Source organism: Antechinus flavipes, chromosome 1, assembly GCF_016432865.1.
Source record: "Antechinus flavipes isolate AdamAnt ecotype Samford, QLD, Australia chromosome 1, AdamAnt_v2, whole genome shotgun sequence".
NCBI classification, from domain to species: Eukaryota; Metazoa; Chordata; class Mammalia; order Dasyuromorphia; family Dasyuridae; genus Antechinus; species Antechinus flavipes.
Window position 1 is genome coordinate 230,926,484 of NC_067398.1, and position 18,425 is coordinate 230,944,908.

The window sequence follows — 18,425 nt, forward strand, 5'->3', positions numbered from 1 at the left end:
TTTCTTTGACAAAGAGACCTGAGTTTCAATTGATAAATGACGGACAAAAGCAGCTACACCCAAAGAAAGAACACTGGGAAACGAATGTGAACTATCTGCATTTTTGTTTTTCTTCCCGGTTATTTATACCTTCTGAATCCAATTCTCCCTAAGCAACAAGAGAACTGTTCGGTTCTGCAAACATATATTGTATCTAGGATATACTGCAACATATCCAACACATAAAGGACTGCTTGCCATCTAGGGGAGGGGGTGGAGGGAGGAGGGGAAAAAAATCGGAACAGAAACGAGTGTCAATATAAAGTAATTATTAAATAAAAAATTAAAAAAAAATCTTTTGTCAAAATCTTTTATCAAAAATAAATGGAATTCACCAGTTTCTTTGATATCCATCTTCTTCCATGAAAGAAAATGCTCAGTTTAGCAGTGTAATTTATTCTTGGCTGCATTCCAAGTTTCTTTGTCTTTCAGAATATCAGATTCCAGGTCCTTTGATCCCTTAAAGTGGAAGCTGCTAGGTCCTAAATAATCCTTATTGTGGCTCGTTGGTATTTTAATTATTTCTTTCTGACTGCTTGTAATATTTTTCCTTGGTTAGATAGTTCTGAAATTTAGCCACAATATTCCTTGGGGTTTTACTTTTGGGATCTCTTTTAGGAGGTTTTCGGTGAATTCTTTCAATGGTCATTTTACCTTCTTCTTCTTCTTCTTCTTTTTTTTTTTTTTTTTTTTTTTTTTGACTTTTATTTATTTATTTTTTTGTTGAGGCATTTGGGGTGAAGTGACTTGCCAGGCTCACACAGCTAGGAAGTCGTAATTGTTCAAGGCCAAATCTGAACTCAGGTCTTCTTATCTTCTTTTCTTTGGGGCTGGGACTAGTGTTATATCCACTGTATCATGTAACTATCTTTTATCTTCTGATTCTATGATAACCTGATAATTCTCTTTGATGATTTCCTGAAAGATAGTGTCTTGACTTTTTTTTCATCATGCATTTCAGGGAGTCTAATAATCCTTAGATGGTCTTTCCAAATCTATTTTCTAGACCAGTTGTTTTCCCAAGTAGGTATTTTACATTTTTTTTTCTATTTTTTTCTTTCTTTCTTTCTTTCTTTCTTTCTTTCTTTCTTTCTTTTTTTTTTTTTTGGATTTGCTTGACTGATTCTTGATTTTTCATCAAGTAATTCATTTCCATTTGTTCTGTTCTGATTTTTAGTGAATACTTTTCATCATTTACTTTTTTTTAATACTTTTTTTTGTATTTGCTAATTGAGTTTTTAAATGAGTTGTTTTGTTCTTTTTTTTTCTATTCCATAAATTCTGTTTTTTAAGGAGTTATTCTCCCCCCCCCCCCCATTCTATAAATTCTGTTTTCATGAGAGTTATTTATCTTTTTCATTTCACAAATTCTGTTTTTTAGATTTTTCAATTTTGTTTTATTTTTTCCATTTTGTCAAATCTACCCGGGTCTGCACACCATGCACTGTCATCCATACTCTGCCTACCTGTGTCTGGCCACTTCCCTCTTTGGCTGACTGAAACAGACCCTTTCTGGTGATTTTCAAAATTATCTTCTGCTGGCAGTTTGTTTCACTCTCAATATTCATGGATTCTGCTGGTCCAGAGCTAATTCAGAGGCTGAATTTACTAATTGATTGAGGGTGTAGGAGAAGACCAAAAAAAAGTATATCCTCTCTGCCATCTTGTCTCTGCTCCAGCAACACAACTACCTTTTATGGAACTGAAGCATAGAAGATTGATAAGTTTATGTCATTCATTTCAGTTGTCATGAAACATTGACAGAATTAAAACTTTGTGCTAAAGAATTTTCAATTTTTCTCTAGCTTCTTGTACTTTGCTTCTAGATTCTTTGAATATGTATTCAACTTTTGAGTGCCTGCTCAATAGCTGCTGGTTGCTCCTCAATTAAAGTGATATATCTAGATAAAGCTGAAGTGCTGCATCTTTCAGGTTTAGGTCTTTTAGATCATATTTATTTTTACTGTAATAGCTTTCATTTCTAGATACTTCAGGTTGATCAGTTTATTCATATTTTCCAGAAGTTTATAGCCTTTACTGTTGGCTGTCACCTTGCTGTCAGTTGTGTGGCCATCTGAGAGAGCCTATCCTGGCACAATCCTGTGATGTTTGCCTCAGCAAGCTCGTGGTCTCCTCAGCCATCTCTACCACTGCATCTTCTAGGCAAGGAAAGGGAGAAAGAAAAGAGGGTGGAGGAAAGGATAAGAATGGGAAAGGGGAAAGGGAAGGGGAAGGAGAAAGAAGAGGGAAGGAGACGTGAAGCAAGAAGACTGAAAGATGATTTCTTTCCTTAATCTGTTCTCCACATCAGTTGTCTTTCTTATGAGATGTTTCATATTTTCTTCTATTTTCTTTTTCAAACTTCACATTTCTTTGTAGTGCATAACTTCACTAGATTCCTCTCATTTAACTGTAATTCAGAGTCTTTTTTCTTTCTTTCTTAATATTCTTGATTTCCTTTTCCCATTGGTTGACTTTCTTTTTATAGTCTTGTTTTTCTTGGATTGTTCTTATTTTAAAAAGTACTTCGCTCTCATTTGAATTTTAATGTTCTTATAAATTCTTCTATGAATTCTTTTTGGGTAAGTGACCATTTGACATTATTCTTTGAGGTAGAAGCTCTTTTTTTTTTGGCTACAATATTCTCCTTTAAAGACAAACTGCACTCTTCTTTCTTCCCACAATATCATTTTATAGTTGAGTTATTTCTCTTCTGTCTTCTTGTTTAAAAAAATAATAGCAGCTTATTATTGTAACTACCTAAAGTCCTAAGGTATGGGTTATGATATCTCTGGCCTCAAGTCCATCTTCAGGTCTCCCCTCTGACCTGGAACTGAAACCAAATATTTCACCCTCATACCAATGCCTACAGTATACTTGTCCTACTGCTTCTGCATTCACTTAGTGTGATGAGTTACCCACTTACCAGGATTATATATTGACAACAGAGCTGTGTCTCTTGTTGACAGAAGTTTCTGCAATTTTCCGTGCTTAGGCACCCAGCTTCCCACAAGTCTGGGAGGTGAAAACTCCAGTGGTTGGGGACAAGACTATAAAGACTTACATCTTGCTGTTTCAGGGGACCAGTGGAGGTGTTTACACTTCATAAGGGTCAAATCTCCTTCCCACTTCTCTGATGGTTTCAGTAGTACTTGAACAGTGTTCTGTTTTGACTCTTGTTCATTTTTACCATTCTACACTCACTCCAAGGCACATTTTTCTTGATTCTGGGGAAAATTTAAGAGCATAGAGTTTTCTGACCTACTTTTATATGGCCCCAGAATCCTCTCCCAATAGATTTATTTTAACAGAAAGTCATTACTAAAAATAAAAAAGGCTTCTCCAAAATGTTGCTTATTAAATAGATAATACCTATAGTTAGCTATACATAAAGCCTAGCTTACTTTAGGACAGTGGATAATTTAAATACTTAAGATAAATTCTTTAATTACAAATTATTCTAGGAAGAATAAATAGTTTTTTCTTTCCCTGAAAGGCAATTTTTTTTAGTCCCCATGGAAATGTTTTTCTGTTTAATAATTGTAGAGAACCAGAACTCTGGAGAAGTATACTGGAAACAAGGTGTTAACTCAGCGGAATTGATGAGACAATAGTTATCTAGTTTACATATATACTTAGTTGTAAAGGGCTGAAACTTTGAATAGGTGCAAGGAGAAGAAAAGTGTGGAGATTCTGGACTCCAGAATCAAGGAAGATTCCTTGGCAAAACTCCTGGCAATTTTGTCCATTTCTTTCACTTCTTCCCCTAAAGACCAAGGACTTTTGTTTATCCTGACTCTGGCTGATTCTGAGGCCTCCAGGGAGCTAGCTTGGACTTTACATTTAGTACTTAGCATGGTGATGTAATGATTCTCTAAGTTCACACATAATCAGTATGCTGTAATGATGTAATCACAATAAGGTATATAAGAGTCAACAAGGACTAGAAGAGAGACATTCCATCTTCCACTATTCTGGTTCCTCTCCTGCCTTCATCATTCCTCCACTAAGATCAAGGCTTATCTGAAGGTCCCCCAGAAAGCTAGCCCAGCCCCAGTCAAAGAAGACAGACTCTGTGTGTGTGCTAATAAAGACTTTATTCTTGATTATCCTTGTGGTGATCATTCTACTGAAGCCCAAGCCCATTCTAACGACCTCCAGAAAGCTAGCCAAAACATTATAAATAATATTTCAATGTATTTTTCAATTACATGTCAAAATGATTTTAACATTCTTTTTTGTTGTTGTTGTTGTTGTTGTTGAGGCAATTGGGGTTAAGTGACTTGCCCAGGGACACACAGTTAAGTGTCTAAGGAGGACTTTCAACAGAAATCCTCCTGAATTCAGAGTTGGTGCTCTATCCACTGTATTACCTAGCTGCCCCTTAACATTCATTTAAAAAAGATTTTGAGTTCCAATTTTTTCTTCTTTCTTCCCTGCCTTCCCTCCCCTCTTCTAAAAATGGGAAGAAATTTGACATAGGTTACACATCTACTATCATGTAAATCATATTTCCATATAAGGCCAAAGTTTGAAATAAGAAATATATAGAAAGGGAGAAATGAGTGAAAAATATAAAAATGAAAAAAAAATGTTTTTATCTACATTGAGTTCATTAGTTGTTTATCTGAATGTGGATAGCATTTTACTTTATATGTATTTTGGACTTGTCTTGGATCATTGTGTTGCTGAGAAAAGCAGAGTGATTAATAATTGAAAAATCATACAATGTTGCTGATAATATGTTTAATATTTTCCTAGTTCTGTTCATTTCACTTTGCATCAGTTTGAACAGGTTTTCTTCTAGGCTTTTTTCTGAAATCATCCTGTTTATCATTTCTTACTGCATTATTATGAAGTAAGTATTCAATTACTTCCATATGACACACCTTATTCAGTTATACCCCAATTGATGGGCATTCCCTCAATTTCCAATATTTTGCCACTACAGAAAGGGCTGATATAAATGTTTTCTCACATGTAGTTCCTTTTCCCTTTTTAATGATCTTTTCGAGATAATAGATGTCTTGGATTAATGTAGATACATAGTTTTGTTAGAGTTTGGGCATAGTTCCAAATTGCTCTCCAGAATGGGTGGATCAGTTCATTACTATACCAACAATGTATTAGTGTCCTAATTTTCCCCACATCTTCTCCAACATTAGATGTGAGGTGGTATCTCATAATTGTTTTAATTTACATTTCTCTAATAAGAAGGGATTTAGAACATATGCATCCAATGATTTTTATTTCATTATCAAAAAAAAAAAAACTGCCTGTTCATATCTTTTCACCATTTAGAAATTGGGGAATAGCTTGTTTTATTAAAAAAGTTGATTCTATTCTTTATATATTCAAGAAAGGAGATCTTTATCAGAGATACTTATTATACAGATTGTTTACTTATTTTTGGCTCTCCTAATCTTGGTTCCATTGTTTTTGTTTGTATCAAATTACTTTAATTTAATATAATCTAAATTTTCTGTTTTATAGTTTGTAATGTTTTCCATCTCTTATTTGATTATGAAATCAATCTTTGCCACAGATGGGGGAAATAGATTATTCCTTGCTCTCCTATTTGCTTATGATGTCATCCTTTATCTCTAAGTCATGCACCCATTTTGACTTTTCTTGGTATTTTATATGAAAAGTTGCTCTATTTTCAGTTTGCCTCTTTTTTCAGTTTTCCTAGCAATTTTTGTCAAGTAGTGAATTATTATTCCAAAAGTCGAGGTTCTTTGGATCTGCTGAACATTAGGTTACTGTTGTCATTGAGTATTGTGCCTTATGTACTCCACTGATACATCACTATAATTTTTTGGCCACTACAAAAGAGTTTTGCTGATTACTGCTTTATTAATAAAGTTTTAGATCTGGTATTGTTAGGCCATCTTCCTTTATATATTTTTTCATTTATTCCTTTGATATTATTGACTTTTTGTTCTTCAAACAAAAGAGCTCTATGATAATTTTTGATACTGAATTGTATGGCATTGAATTTGTAGACTAGTTGAGGCAAAAGTGTCATTTTTATCTTATTGGCTTAGGCAAGTCATGGGCAATTGGCATTTTTATAATTGCTGAGATCTGACTTATTTTTGTGACATGTTTTGTAATTGTGTTCTTAGAGATCCTAGGTTTATTTTGGCAGATAAACTTCAAGTATTTTATATTGTTTACAGTTAAATAAAATGGAATTTCTCTTTTTATTTCTCACTATTGGGCTGCATTAATTGCATAAAGAAATGATATTGAAATTTCAATTGCTTTTTCTTATTCCTATAGTCAACATAGTATGTTGAATAATGGGGATGACTGGCACCATTGCTTTACCTCAATCTTATTGAGAAAGTTTCTGGTTTACTTTTATTTTATATAATGCTTACTGATGGTTTTAGATAGATACTGCTTATCATTTTAAGGAATGTTCCCTTTATTCCTATGATCTCTAGTGTTTTTAATAGGAATGGGTGCTTTATTTACTAAAAGGCTTCTTCAGCATCTATTGAGATAATTAAAAAACTTTTCTTTATAATTTTTTATAATAGCTTTTTTAAAAATAGCTTTTTATTAACAAGTTATATGCATGGGTAATTTTACAGCATTGACAACTGCCAACCTTTGTTCCAATTTTCCCCCTCCTTCCCTCCACCCCCTCCCTTAGATGGCAGGATGATCAATATATGTTAAATATATTAAAGTATAAATTAAATACAAAATGAGTACACATGTCCAAATCATTGTTTTGCTGTACAAAAAGAATTGGACTCTGAAATATTGTACAATTAGCCTGTGAAGGAAATCCAAAATGCAGGCGGGCCAAAATATAGGGATTGGGAATTCAATATAATGGTTCTTAGTCATCTCCCAGAGCTTTTTCTCTAGGTGTAGCTGGTTCAGTTCATTACTGCTCTATTAGAACTGGTTTAGTTCATCTCCTTGCTGAAGATGGCCAGGTCCATCAGAATTGATCATCATAAAGTATTGTTGTTGAAGTATTTAATAATCTCCTGGTCCTGCTCATTTCACTCAGCATCAGTTCATGTAAGTCTCTCCAGACCTTTCTGAAATCAACTTGTTGGTCATTTCTTACCGAATAATAATATTCCATAATATTCATATACCACAATTTATTCAGCCATTCTCCAATTTATGGGCATTTACTCAATTTCCAGTTTCTGGCCACTACAAAGAGGGCTGCCACAAACATTCTTGCACATACAGGTCCCTTTGGACTTCCGGCCAAGATGGCAGAGAGGAGGCACACAGCTATGTAAGCTCTGCGTTTTCTCTCACTATCCATTTTATTACAAGCCTCTGAATTAATGCGTGACTGAAAAAAAAACCCCACAAATAGTTACCAAGAGAAGACATCCTTGAAACTCACCAAGAAAGGTCTGTTTTTGCTGAAGGGTGGGGATGGTTTTAGATCCGGCGCAGGCTGAGGGCAGCGGCAGTGAGAGCACGGGAGCAGACTGGAGAGAGGGTGGGGTGTGATCGTAGCAGTCTCTGCGGGGAGAGCTTTGCTACAGGATGGGATACTTTGCCCTGGCAACAAACCAGCAGCCTAGCAGAGAAGCTAAAAACACTGGGGGGTGAATAATACAACCCCAAACAGCTAGAGTCTCTCAGGACCAGGCCACCCCTCCCCCACAGTGTCTCAGCACGCTCTCAGAGTCTCAGAGCGCAGGCGCAGCACAGTCTGGGTAGTGCCTTGCTGCTGCCCCCGCAGTCTGTAACACCACCCAGCCTCTCCCCCAAAAAAAGCAGACTCCATTTAGGGCTTTTTTCTTTTTTTCTTTGTTAGTTTGTCTTTGATTCTTTGACAAAATGAGCAAAAAATTGAAGAGGACTTTAACCCTTGGCAGCTTCTATATAGATAGAGAGCAGACTCTAAATCCTGAGGAGACTAAAAACAGACTGCCTCCAGGTGAATCCCCAAAAGAGGAGATCATCTGTTCCTCAGCACAGATGAAACTCATAGAAGAAATTAAAAAGGCTCTCACAAGAGAGCTAGAAGAAAAATGGGAAAAGGAGAAGGAGGCTTGGCAAGAGAGACTGGAGAAATCATCCCACTCATTTAAAGACAGAGTGGATAAAGAAATAAAATCCTTGAAAAATAGGATTAGTGAACTGGAAACAGAAAATAGCTCTCTAAAAAACAAAACTGGTGAAATGGAAAAAAAATTCCATAGAACAAAAGAACTCAATTGGACAATTAGAAAAAGACATTAAAAAAGTGAGTGAAGAAAATACTTCATTGAAAATCAGTATTGAACAAATAGAATTGAATGACTCGAGGAGACAAAAAGAATCAGTCAAGCAAATCCAAAGAAATCAAACAATGGAAAAGAATGTGAAATACCTTCTTGGGAAAACAGCAGACCTGGAAGACAGATCCAGGAGAGACAATCTGAGAATTATTGGACTCCCAGAAAAGCATGATGTAAAAAAAGAGCCTAGACACTATTTTTGAGGAAATTATCAAAGAGAATTACCTAGAAGTCATAGAAACAGAGGGTAAAATAGACATTGAAAGAATTTATCAATCACCAACTGAAAGGGATCCTAAAATCAAAACACCAAGAAATATAGTGGCCAAATGCCAGAACCCTCAGATGAAGGAAAAGAATACTGCAAGTGGCTAGAAAAACCCAATTCAAGTATCAAGGAGCCACAATAAGGATCACCCAGGATCTAGCAGCATCCACATTAAAGGATTGAAGGGCCTAGAATATGATATTCCGAAAAGCTAAGGAACTTGGTATGCAACCAAAAATAACTTACCCAGCTAGAATGAGCATCTTTTTACAAGGAAGAAGATGGACATTCAATGAAATAAGCGAATTTCACCTATTTTTGATGAAAAAGTCAGAATTTAACAAAAAGTTTGATCTACAAATATAAAACTCAAGAGAAATATAAAAAGGTAAAGATTAATCTTGAGAACTATATTTTGGCTATAGAAACTAGATGTTCTAGAAACTAGATGTGGAAAGGACATTGTACCAGAAAAAGGGTAAAGTGGGAGTAGTACATCTCATGAAGAGGCAAAGGAAACCTATTTTATCTGAGAGAAAGAATGGAGGGGGATGAATATAGTGGGTATCTTACTGCCTTCAGAATTGGCTTTAAGAGAAAAATTTTAGACATATTCAATCTATGGTGAAACTTCTCCCACCTCATTGAAAAGTGAGAAGGGAAAAGTGAAAAGGGAAGGAATAAGCTAAGTGGAAGGGAATATGGAAACTGGGAGGGAAAGGGGTAAGATAGGGGGAAGAAATCTAAGGCGGGGGGAGAGAGATACTAAAAAGGGACGGCTGTGAGAAGCAAGTGGTGCTCACAAGCTTAATACTGGGAAGCAGGGTAAGGGTGAAAGAAGGGAGAAAAGCATAAACAGGGATTAATAAAATGGCAAGGAATACAGAATTGGTCATTTTAACCTTAAATGTGAACGGGGTAAACTCCCCCATAAAGAGGAAGCAGTTAGCAGAATGTATTAAAAACCAGAATCCTACAATATGTTGTTTACAGGAAACACACCTGAAGCAGGGCAGGTTAAAGGTAAAAGGTTGGAGCAAAATCTACTATGCTCCAGGTGAAGTCAAAAAAGCAGGGGTACCCATCCTGATCTCAGATCAAGCTAAAGCAAAAATTGATCTAATTAAAAGAGATAAGGAAGGGCACTATATCTTGCTAAAGAGTAGCATGGATAATGAAGCAATATCAATATTAAACATATATGCACCAAGTGGTGTAGCATCTAAATTCTTAAGAGAGAAATTAAGAGAGATGTAAGAAGAAATAGATAGCAAAACTATAATAGTAGGAGATCTCAAACTTGCATTCTCAGAATTAGATAAATCAAACCACAAAATAAATAAGAAAGAAGGCAAAGAGGTAAATAGAATACTAGAAAAATTAGATATGATAGATTTCTGGAGAAAATGTAATGGAGACAGAAAGGAGTACACTTTCTTTTCAGCAGTTCATGGAACCCATACAAAAATTGACCATATATTAGGACATAAAAACCTCAAACTCAAATGCAGTAAGGCAGAAATAGTAAATGCATCCTTTTCAGACTACGATGCAATGAAAATTACATTCAACAAAAAGCCAGGGTAGACCAAAAAATAATTGGAAACTAAATAACCTCATACTAAAGAATGATTGGGTGAAACAGCAAATCATAGACATAATTAATAACTTCACCCAAGAAAACGATAATCATACCAAAATGTATGGGATACAGCCAAAGCGGTAATGAGGGGAATTTTCATATCTCTAGAGGCCTTTTGTATAAAATAGAGAAAGAGAAGGTCAATGAATGGGGCTCGCAACTAAAAATGCTAGAAAAGGAACAAATTAAAACCCCCCAGTCAAAGACTAAACTTAAAATTCTAAAAATAAAAGGAGAGATCAATAATATTGAAAGTAAAAAAAAAAGCTATCGAATTAATTAATAAAACTAAGAGTTGGTTCTATGAAAAAACCAACAAAATAGACAAACCCTTAGTAAATCTGATTTAAAAAAGGAAAGAGGAAAATCAAATTGTTAGTCTTAAAAATGAAAACGGAGAACTCACCACTAATAAAGAGGAAATTAGAGCAATCATTAGGAGTTACTTTGCCCAACTTTATGCCAATAAATTCGACAACTTAAATGAAATAGAAGAATACCTCCAAAAATATAGCTTGCCCAAACTAACAGAGGAAGAAGTAAATGTCCTAAACAATCCCATCTCAGAAAAAGAAATAGAACAAACTATCAATCAACTCCCTAAGAAAAAATCCCCAGGACCAGATGGATTTACATGTGAATTCTATCAAACATTTAAAAAACAATTAACTCCAATGCTAAATAAACTATTTGAAAAAATAGGGATTGAAGGAGTCCTACCAAACTCCTTTTATGACACAGACATGGTACTGATACCTAAACCAGATAGGCTGAAAACAGAGAAAGAAAATTATAGACCATTCTCCCTAATGAATATTGATGCTAAAATCTTAAATAAAACATTAGCAAAAAGATTACAGAAAATCATCCCCAGGATAATACACTATGACCAAGTAGGATTTATACCAGAAATGCAGGGCTGGTTCTATATTAGGAAAACTATTAGCATAATTGACTATATCAATAACCAAACAAACAAAAAAACCATATGATCATCTCAATAGATGCAGAAAAAGCATTTGATAAAATCCAACATCCATTCCTAATAAAAACACTTGAAAGTATAGGAATAAATGGACTTTTCCTTAAAATTGTTAGGAGCATATATTTAAAACCTTCAGTAAGCATCACATGCAATGGGGAAAAATTGGAACCTTTCCCAGTAAGATCTGGAGTGAAGCAAGGTTGCCCACTATCACCATTATTATTCAATATTGTATTAGAAACACTAGCCTCTGCAATAAGAGTTGAGAGATTAAAGGAATTAGAGTAGGCAATGAGGAAACCAAACTATCACTCTTTGCAGATGATATGATGGTATACCTAGAAAACCCCAGAGATTCTACTAAAAAGCTATTAGAAATAATTCATAATTTTAGCAAAGTAGCAGGATACAAAATAAATCCCCATAAATCCTCAGCATTCTTATACATCACCAACAAAATCCAACAGCAAGAGATACAAAGAGAAATTCCATTCAAAATAACTGTTGATAGCATAAAATATTTGGGAATCTATCTACCAAAAGAAAGTCAGGAATTATATGAGCAAAATTACAAAAGAGTTTCCACACAAATAAAGTCAGACTTAAATAATTGGAAAAATATTAAGTGCTCTTGGATCGGCCGAGCGAACATAATAAAGATGACAATACTCCCTAAACTAATCTATTTATTTAGTGCTATACCAATCAGACTTCCAAGAAAATATTTTATTGATCTAGAAAAAATAACAACAAAATTCATATGGAACAATAAAAAGTTGAGAATCTCAAGGGAATTAATGAAAAAAAAAATCAAATGAAGGTGGCCTAGCTGTACCTGATCTAAAACTATATTATAAAGCAGCAGTCACCAAAACCATTTGGTATTGGCTAAGAAATAGATTAGTTGAAAGTGGAAAAGGCTAGGTTCACAAGACAGAATAGTCAACTATAGCAATTTAGTGTTTGACAAACCCAAAGATCCTAACTTTTGGGATAAGAATTCATTATCTGATAAAAACTGCTGGGATAACTGGAAATTAGTATGGCAGAAATTAGGCATGGACCCACACTTAACACCATATGCCAAGATAAGATCAAAATGGGTCCATGACCTAGGCATAAAGAATGAGATTATAAATAAATTAAAGGAACATAGGATAGTTTATCTGTCAGACTTGTGGAGGAGAAAGAAATTTGTGACCAAAGATGAACTAGAGACCATTACTGATCACAAAATAGAATATTTCGATTATATCAAATTAAAAAGCCTTTGTACAAACAAAACTAATGCAAACAAGATTAGAAGGGAAGCAACAAACTGGGAAAACATCTTTACAGTTAAAGGTTCTGATAAAGGCCTCATTTCCAAAATATACAGAGAACTGACCCTAATTTATAAGAAATCAAGCCATTCTCTAATTGATAAATGGTCAAAGGATATGAACAGACAATTTTCAGATGATGAAATTGAAATTATTACCACTCATATGAAAGAGTGTTCCAAATCATTATTGATCAGAGAAATGCAAATTAAGACAACTCTGAAATACCACTACACACCTGTCAGATTGGCTAAGATGACAGGAAAAAATAATGATGAATGGTGGAGGGGATGAGGGAAAACTGGGGCACTGATGCATTGTTGGTGAACCAATCCAACCATTCTGGAGAGCAATCTGGAATTATGCCCCAAAAGTTATCAAACTGTGCATACCCTTTGATCCAGCAGCGCTACTACTGGGCTTATACCCCAAAGAGATACTAAAGAAGGGAAAGGGACCTGTATGTGCCAAAATGTTTGTGGCAGTCCTGTTTGTAGTGGCTAGAAACTGGAAATTGAATGGATGCCCATCAATTGGAGAATGGCTGGGTAAATTGTGATATATGAATGTTATGGAATATTATTGTTCTGTAAGAAATGAGCAGCAGGATGAATACAGAGAGGCTTGGAGAGACCTACATGAACTGATGCTAAGTGAGATGAGCAGAACCAGGAGATCATTATACGCTTCGACAACGATATTGTATGAGGGCATATTTTGATGGAAGTGGATTTCTTTGACAAAGAGACCTAACTGAGTTTCAATTGATAAATGACGGACAAAAGCAGCCACACCCAAAGAAAGAACACTGGGAAACGAATGTGAACTATCTGCATTTTTGTTTTTCTTCCCGGGTTATTTATACCTTCTGAATCCAATTCTCCCTATGAAACAAGAGAACTGTTCGGTTCTGCAAACATATATTGTATCTAGGATATACTGCAACATATCCAACATGTAAAGGACTGCTTGCCATCTAGGGGAGGGGAGTGGAGGGAGGGAGGGGAAAAAAATTGGAGCAGAAACGAATGCAAAGGATAATGTTGTAAAAAAAATTACCCTGGCATGGATTCTATCAATATAAAGTAATTATTAAATTAAAAAAAAAAGAATATAATTACAGACTTAGAACTAGAAGGGACCTTAGAAATCATCTAGTCTCCTCACTTCATTTTACAGATACAGAACCTGAGACCCAGAAAGAGGAAGTGAGTTGCTTTTTAGTCACATAGAAAGTAAATAACAGACCTAAGACTCAAATGCAGATTTTCTTATTCCAAATCTAGTGCTATTTTTACTATACTTCAAGCTTTCTATTCCTTGATGTCTCCTAATGAACCACTGAATCTATGATTGCTCAGAAAATAGCTTCTGACTTTTCTTATGTTTCAATAATCCACAGACCTGTGTTCCTTGAAATCATACCTCGGGATAGTCTTACAGTTTTTCTTCTACTTATTCTACTTATCTTGTAATACTTTCCTTTGGCACAAAGCACTGGCTTTTCTATCCTGCTATATATAACCAACCCAGGGGAACTGAATTATTGCTAGCCTGACTTGGATGCTGATGTTTGGGCTATTCTCCAGGAACTCATTTTGAATGATCTTGTCTTGCCATTTATTGCTAAGTGGGCCTTGTAGGTGACACTGATGGAATTGTTCTATCCTTCTGGATTGTTTCCAGGTTGCACAAAAGGTTGGACCTTATTAGTGTTCAGTGGGTCTCTCTAGTTCATACTCGAATTTATTGTATTGATGTCTATGTCAGGTAGAATTATAGAATATTTGAGTCACAAGGAGCTTCAGAGCTCCTTTAGGCTCACCTCCTACCTAAGGCAAGAATCCCTTTTGCAGGTGCTCCTGACAAGTGGTCAGGATTATATTGCAGTAAGAACCTGAGAAATAATACAGAAGATAAAGAATGAGTTAATCTTGGAGTCAGGAGTAAAAATAAAAATATAATAATAATATTATTATATAATATATAATAATTTATATAATAAATTATTATTTACAATAATAATTTATATAATAAATTTATATTTATATAAGTATATAAATTTATATTTTCTTTTGAAAAGTAATGTAAATACATAATATCATTCTCCTCCTAAAGGTAGATGCTATTATTATCTGCACTTTATAGATGAGGAAATTAAGGTACAAATGAAGTGACTTTCCCAGGGTCACATAGGTGTCAGAAGTAGAATTTGAACTCGGGTTTTCTAGATTTAACTCCAGTTTTCTCTCCCCTGTTCTATAATAGCTTTCTGGGTTCAAGTGCCTGGAGAATTTTCCAGAATAGTAAACTGCAAAAGAGTTATTAATATGCCTCGACTGGTAGAGAGAATTTCTTTATCTGAGATTCCCTGCATCAATGAAATCACACATCTGCACACTCTACCACCTCTTTTCACACATTTTCCCTCTGTCCCTCCCTACATGTATTTACATTTGCATAACACATTATGGTTTTTGATGCACCTTCATATTCATTATTTTATTTGATCTTTTCAACAGAATAAGCATAATTATCCCCATGTAGCACCAAAGGATTTATAAACTCAATTGTGTACCTGTGTACCCTATTGTAATCTGAGTGATAGATACTCCCCCTCTCATTTGTCTCCATTTCAGTGTAAAGTCTTAATTATCTTCTGGATTTAGCACACTAATAACAAATATCCCAATTTTCCTATCATATCCAAATATCCAAGTTGTAAACAACTAGATTAAAAAGATCTAATAGCCAGCTGTATTTTAACCAAATATTTTTTATACTATCATGAACTACTTACTAAACACTCAACAGCAACCTAACCTTGAAGTGACACATCATTATATTTGTTTATTGGCACAACACCCCTGCCCACTGATTACAATGCATCATTTATAAGCAGGTCAGGCAAGTTCCTCTTAAAAATGGGCCACAGTGAACACAAGGTATCATGGAGACTATTTCTTCTCCCACAAAATACAGAACCAACAAAGCCTGTACTTTTAATGATATCAGACTAGAGGAGAAATAGGCCTATGAGACTTCATATTCTAGAGTGCAGTTATAATTGCCCATTATCCATTTTTTTCCTATCCAGATAAATTTCCCCATGTGGTTTACCCTTACAACTCTAATTGATTATTAAATTTCTCTTTTCCTGGTGGTTGGTAGAGATTGTTTTGAGCAGCTTGAATGTGAAGTTGAGCTGCAATTTTCTTATTTTACATGTGAGGAAACTTAAGGATTTACATTGTGAAGAGTAGACAATATGATGTGGACTTTTCTCATTTATATTACATTATATAAACCAGGTAGATATATGACTGATTCAAGTCTGTTCTGTGAGGGTAGAAGTTATTTGGATTGATGAGGGAAACTAATTAGTATCTGTTGGCTGCAGGAGCAACATTACTTATTCTTGTATTTTCCAGTAGAACTGATTTTCTCTCTAATTAAAATCCTTAGTTCCACACCTCAATAAAATGGGATTCCTTTTATATGTGTTGTTAAAAGTCTCATGAGAAGAGGAGATATTTAAAACAACTGTTTTAAAAAGAATAACTTTAGTTATATCTTGAGTTCTTCTTCTTTGACTTGCAGAATCATCTAGATAGTTTATTAGGACTAGAGATAGAAGAAGTATATTAGAACTCTATCCAGGGTCAAGCTGGTCATTCAGATTTATAACAGAGTCTAGACCTTTCAAAATTCAAACAAGGAGAGTAGCAAACTTTACTTTCAATTTAGGCCAGACATTTTAGAGCAGGTGGAAAATCTTTAGTTCTTTAACCCAGATTATCTGTCAGAAACTTAACTATCAAATGTGGAACTCAAGATCCAGAGAAAAGAGAAGCAGAAACGAAGGTGAATATTAATCAGGACAAATCAAGCCCCCAAATTTTCTCAGGAAGGGAATAAACTTTTTCATTATTATAAAGTGACAGTTCCTTAAATTAGACTGCAAGAATTTCTTCCATAAAATTATATCATGATACAAAGTAGGGAATGTGCTAATAAATGTTTAAAGTTTAATTTTTTTTCTAAAAAAAAAGTTTGAGTCAAATCCATATTTTTAATATTTTTACATTTTTCTAAAGTCTAAACAATAAATCCATCCCTAATTTGTAGTTTTTTAAATTTTTTGAGGTAGAAATGGTCATGTTGAAAATTTAACAATTGGTTTCCTTAAGCTGACATTAACCCAGAAAAAAGACAATAATTTCAAAAAGAAATTATGAACAAAATCTCAAAAATGTTATATATATACATAGATCAAAAAAGTCAATTAGAATTCCTAAAAGAAATAAAGCAAGATTTTTTTGAGCTAAAAATTGTAGAAATGAAACTTATAGAAAAGGATTAGAAAATAAATAAAAATTATAAAGGAGACACTTGAAAAGAAAATGACAGCTTAAGCACAAGGGATGCAAAATTTTACCCAAACAGAATGTCCTTAAAAATTTTAATAAACTAAAGAAATGACTCAATGGGAAGATAGGAAATATTAAAACACAATTAAAAGACTGAGATAAAAGAAGAAAATGTGAAGCATTTCACATAATACCTTACTTAGAAAACAGGTAAAAAATAAAGCAAAAATCATAGGAGAGGAACAAACAGGCAACCTCCAGTGGCCAGATCTTCATGTGTTTCAATACAGCCCTGGACAAACAAGCATTTGGCAGTGCCAGACCTCCATGTCTGGTGTGGACATTCTTGAACAAATAGGCATCCTCCATCTGTCATACATCCATATGGTTTAGTGTAGGCAAAAAGCCAACCTTTAGAGGCCAGAGCCCCATATGCCTTACTGTCCTCCTGGGGAAAAGCAAAAACATCCTTTTGATATCAGCACTTGCCAGACATCACCCCTCGGCACTCAGTGTTGCATCAGGCAACCTGCCAGACTCCAACAACCTCTAACATACCATACTCCTCAGCATGGCATCAGACATGAGGATCTTTATGGGCTTCAGGGAACATCAGAGTCGTATCAGGTAAACTGCTAGGCCTGCAGCCACTGGCATAAGAAGCCTGAGAGTATGCCTCCTTTACATGGGATGAAGAGCTCAAATTTAAATGAAAGGGGAAAGGGGAAAAAAAACTGAGCAAAAACAACAGCAGCAATAAAAAGATTCTGTTATCTTACCATAGAAAGTTGTATGATGACAGGGAAGACAGACAAAAACTCAGCAGAGGACAATATCAGAACACTTGTGGATAAAACCCCAAAGAAAAATCAGAACTGTTTTCAAACTCAGGAAGAACTCAAAAAGGAGTTTAAAATCATATAATAAAAGGTAGAAGAAAAATTAAAAGAAATGAAACAAGGAAAAGAATGAAAAAAGAATCAACAACTTAGAAGAAGAAAAATAACTGCTTAAAAAGTTGAGTTAGCCAAATGGAAAAGGAGATACAAAATTCACTGAATAAAACAACTCTCTAAAAAGTACAATTAGCCAAATGGGAAAAAAATAAAAAAGCTAAGTTGGAGAAAAGTCCTTGAAAATCAGAACTGAGGAAATGGAAGCTAATGAATATGAAACATCTAAAATCAATCAAACAAATTAAAAATAATAAAAAAATAAAAATAAAATATTTCATTGCAAAAATGACCTAAAAAATAGAACCAGGAGAGACAATTTCAGAATCATTGGACCTTGAAAGACATAATAAGGGGCGGAGCCAAGATGGCAGAGCAGGCACACACGACTCTCTAAGCTCCTCTCATTACCCTCATAACCAACTATTTAATCCAGCCTCAAAAATAACTCTTCACTGCTTAAATTCATGAAGATAAGAAGCACTACAACTTATCAGCTGATCCGGAAGCTCGCCAGGAAAGGTTTGTCCTGAGGGGCCAGGAACAGACTAGCACAGGCAGCAAGAGGCTAGC

At 34.7% G+C, this 18,425-nt stretch overlaps 1 pseudogene; it reads right to left on the reverse strand.

The window, feature by feature from the left end:
• Positions 1-1,829: 1,829 nt before the first annotated feature.
• LOC127544964 (biogenesis of lysosome-related organelles complex 1 subunit 2-like) lies at positions 1,830-17,484 on the reverse strand (annotated as a pseudogene).
• Between the last annotated feature and the right edge of the window lie 941 nt (positions 17,485-18,425).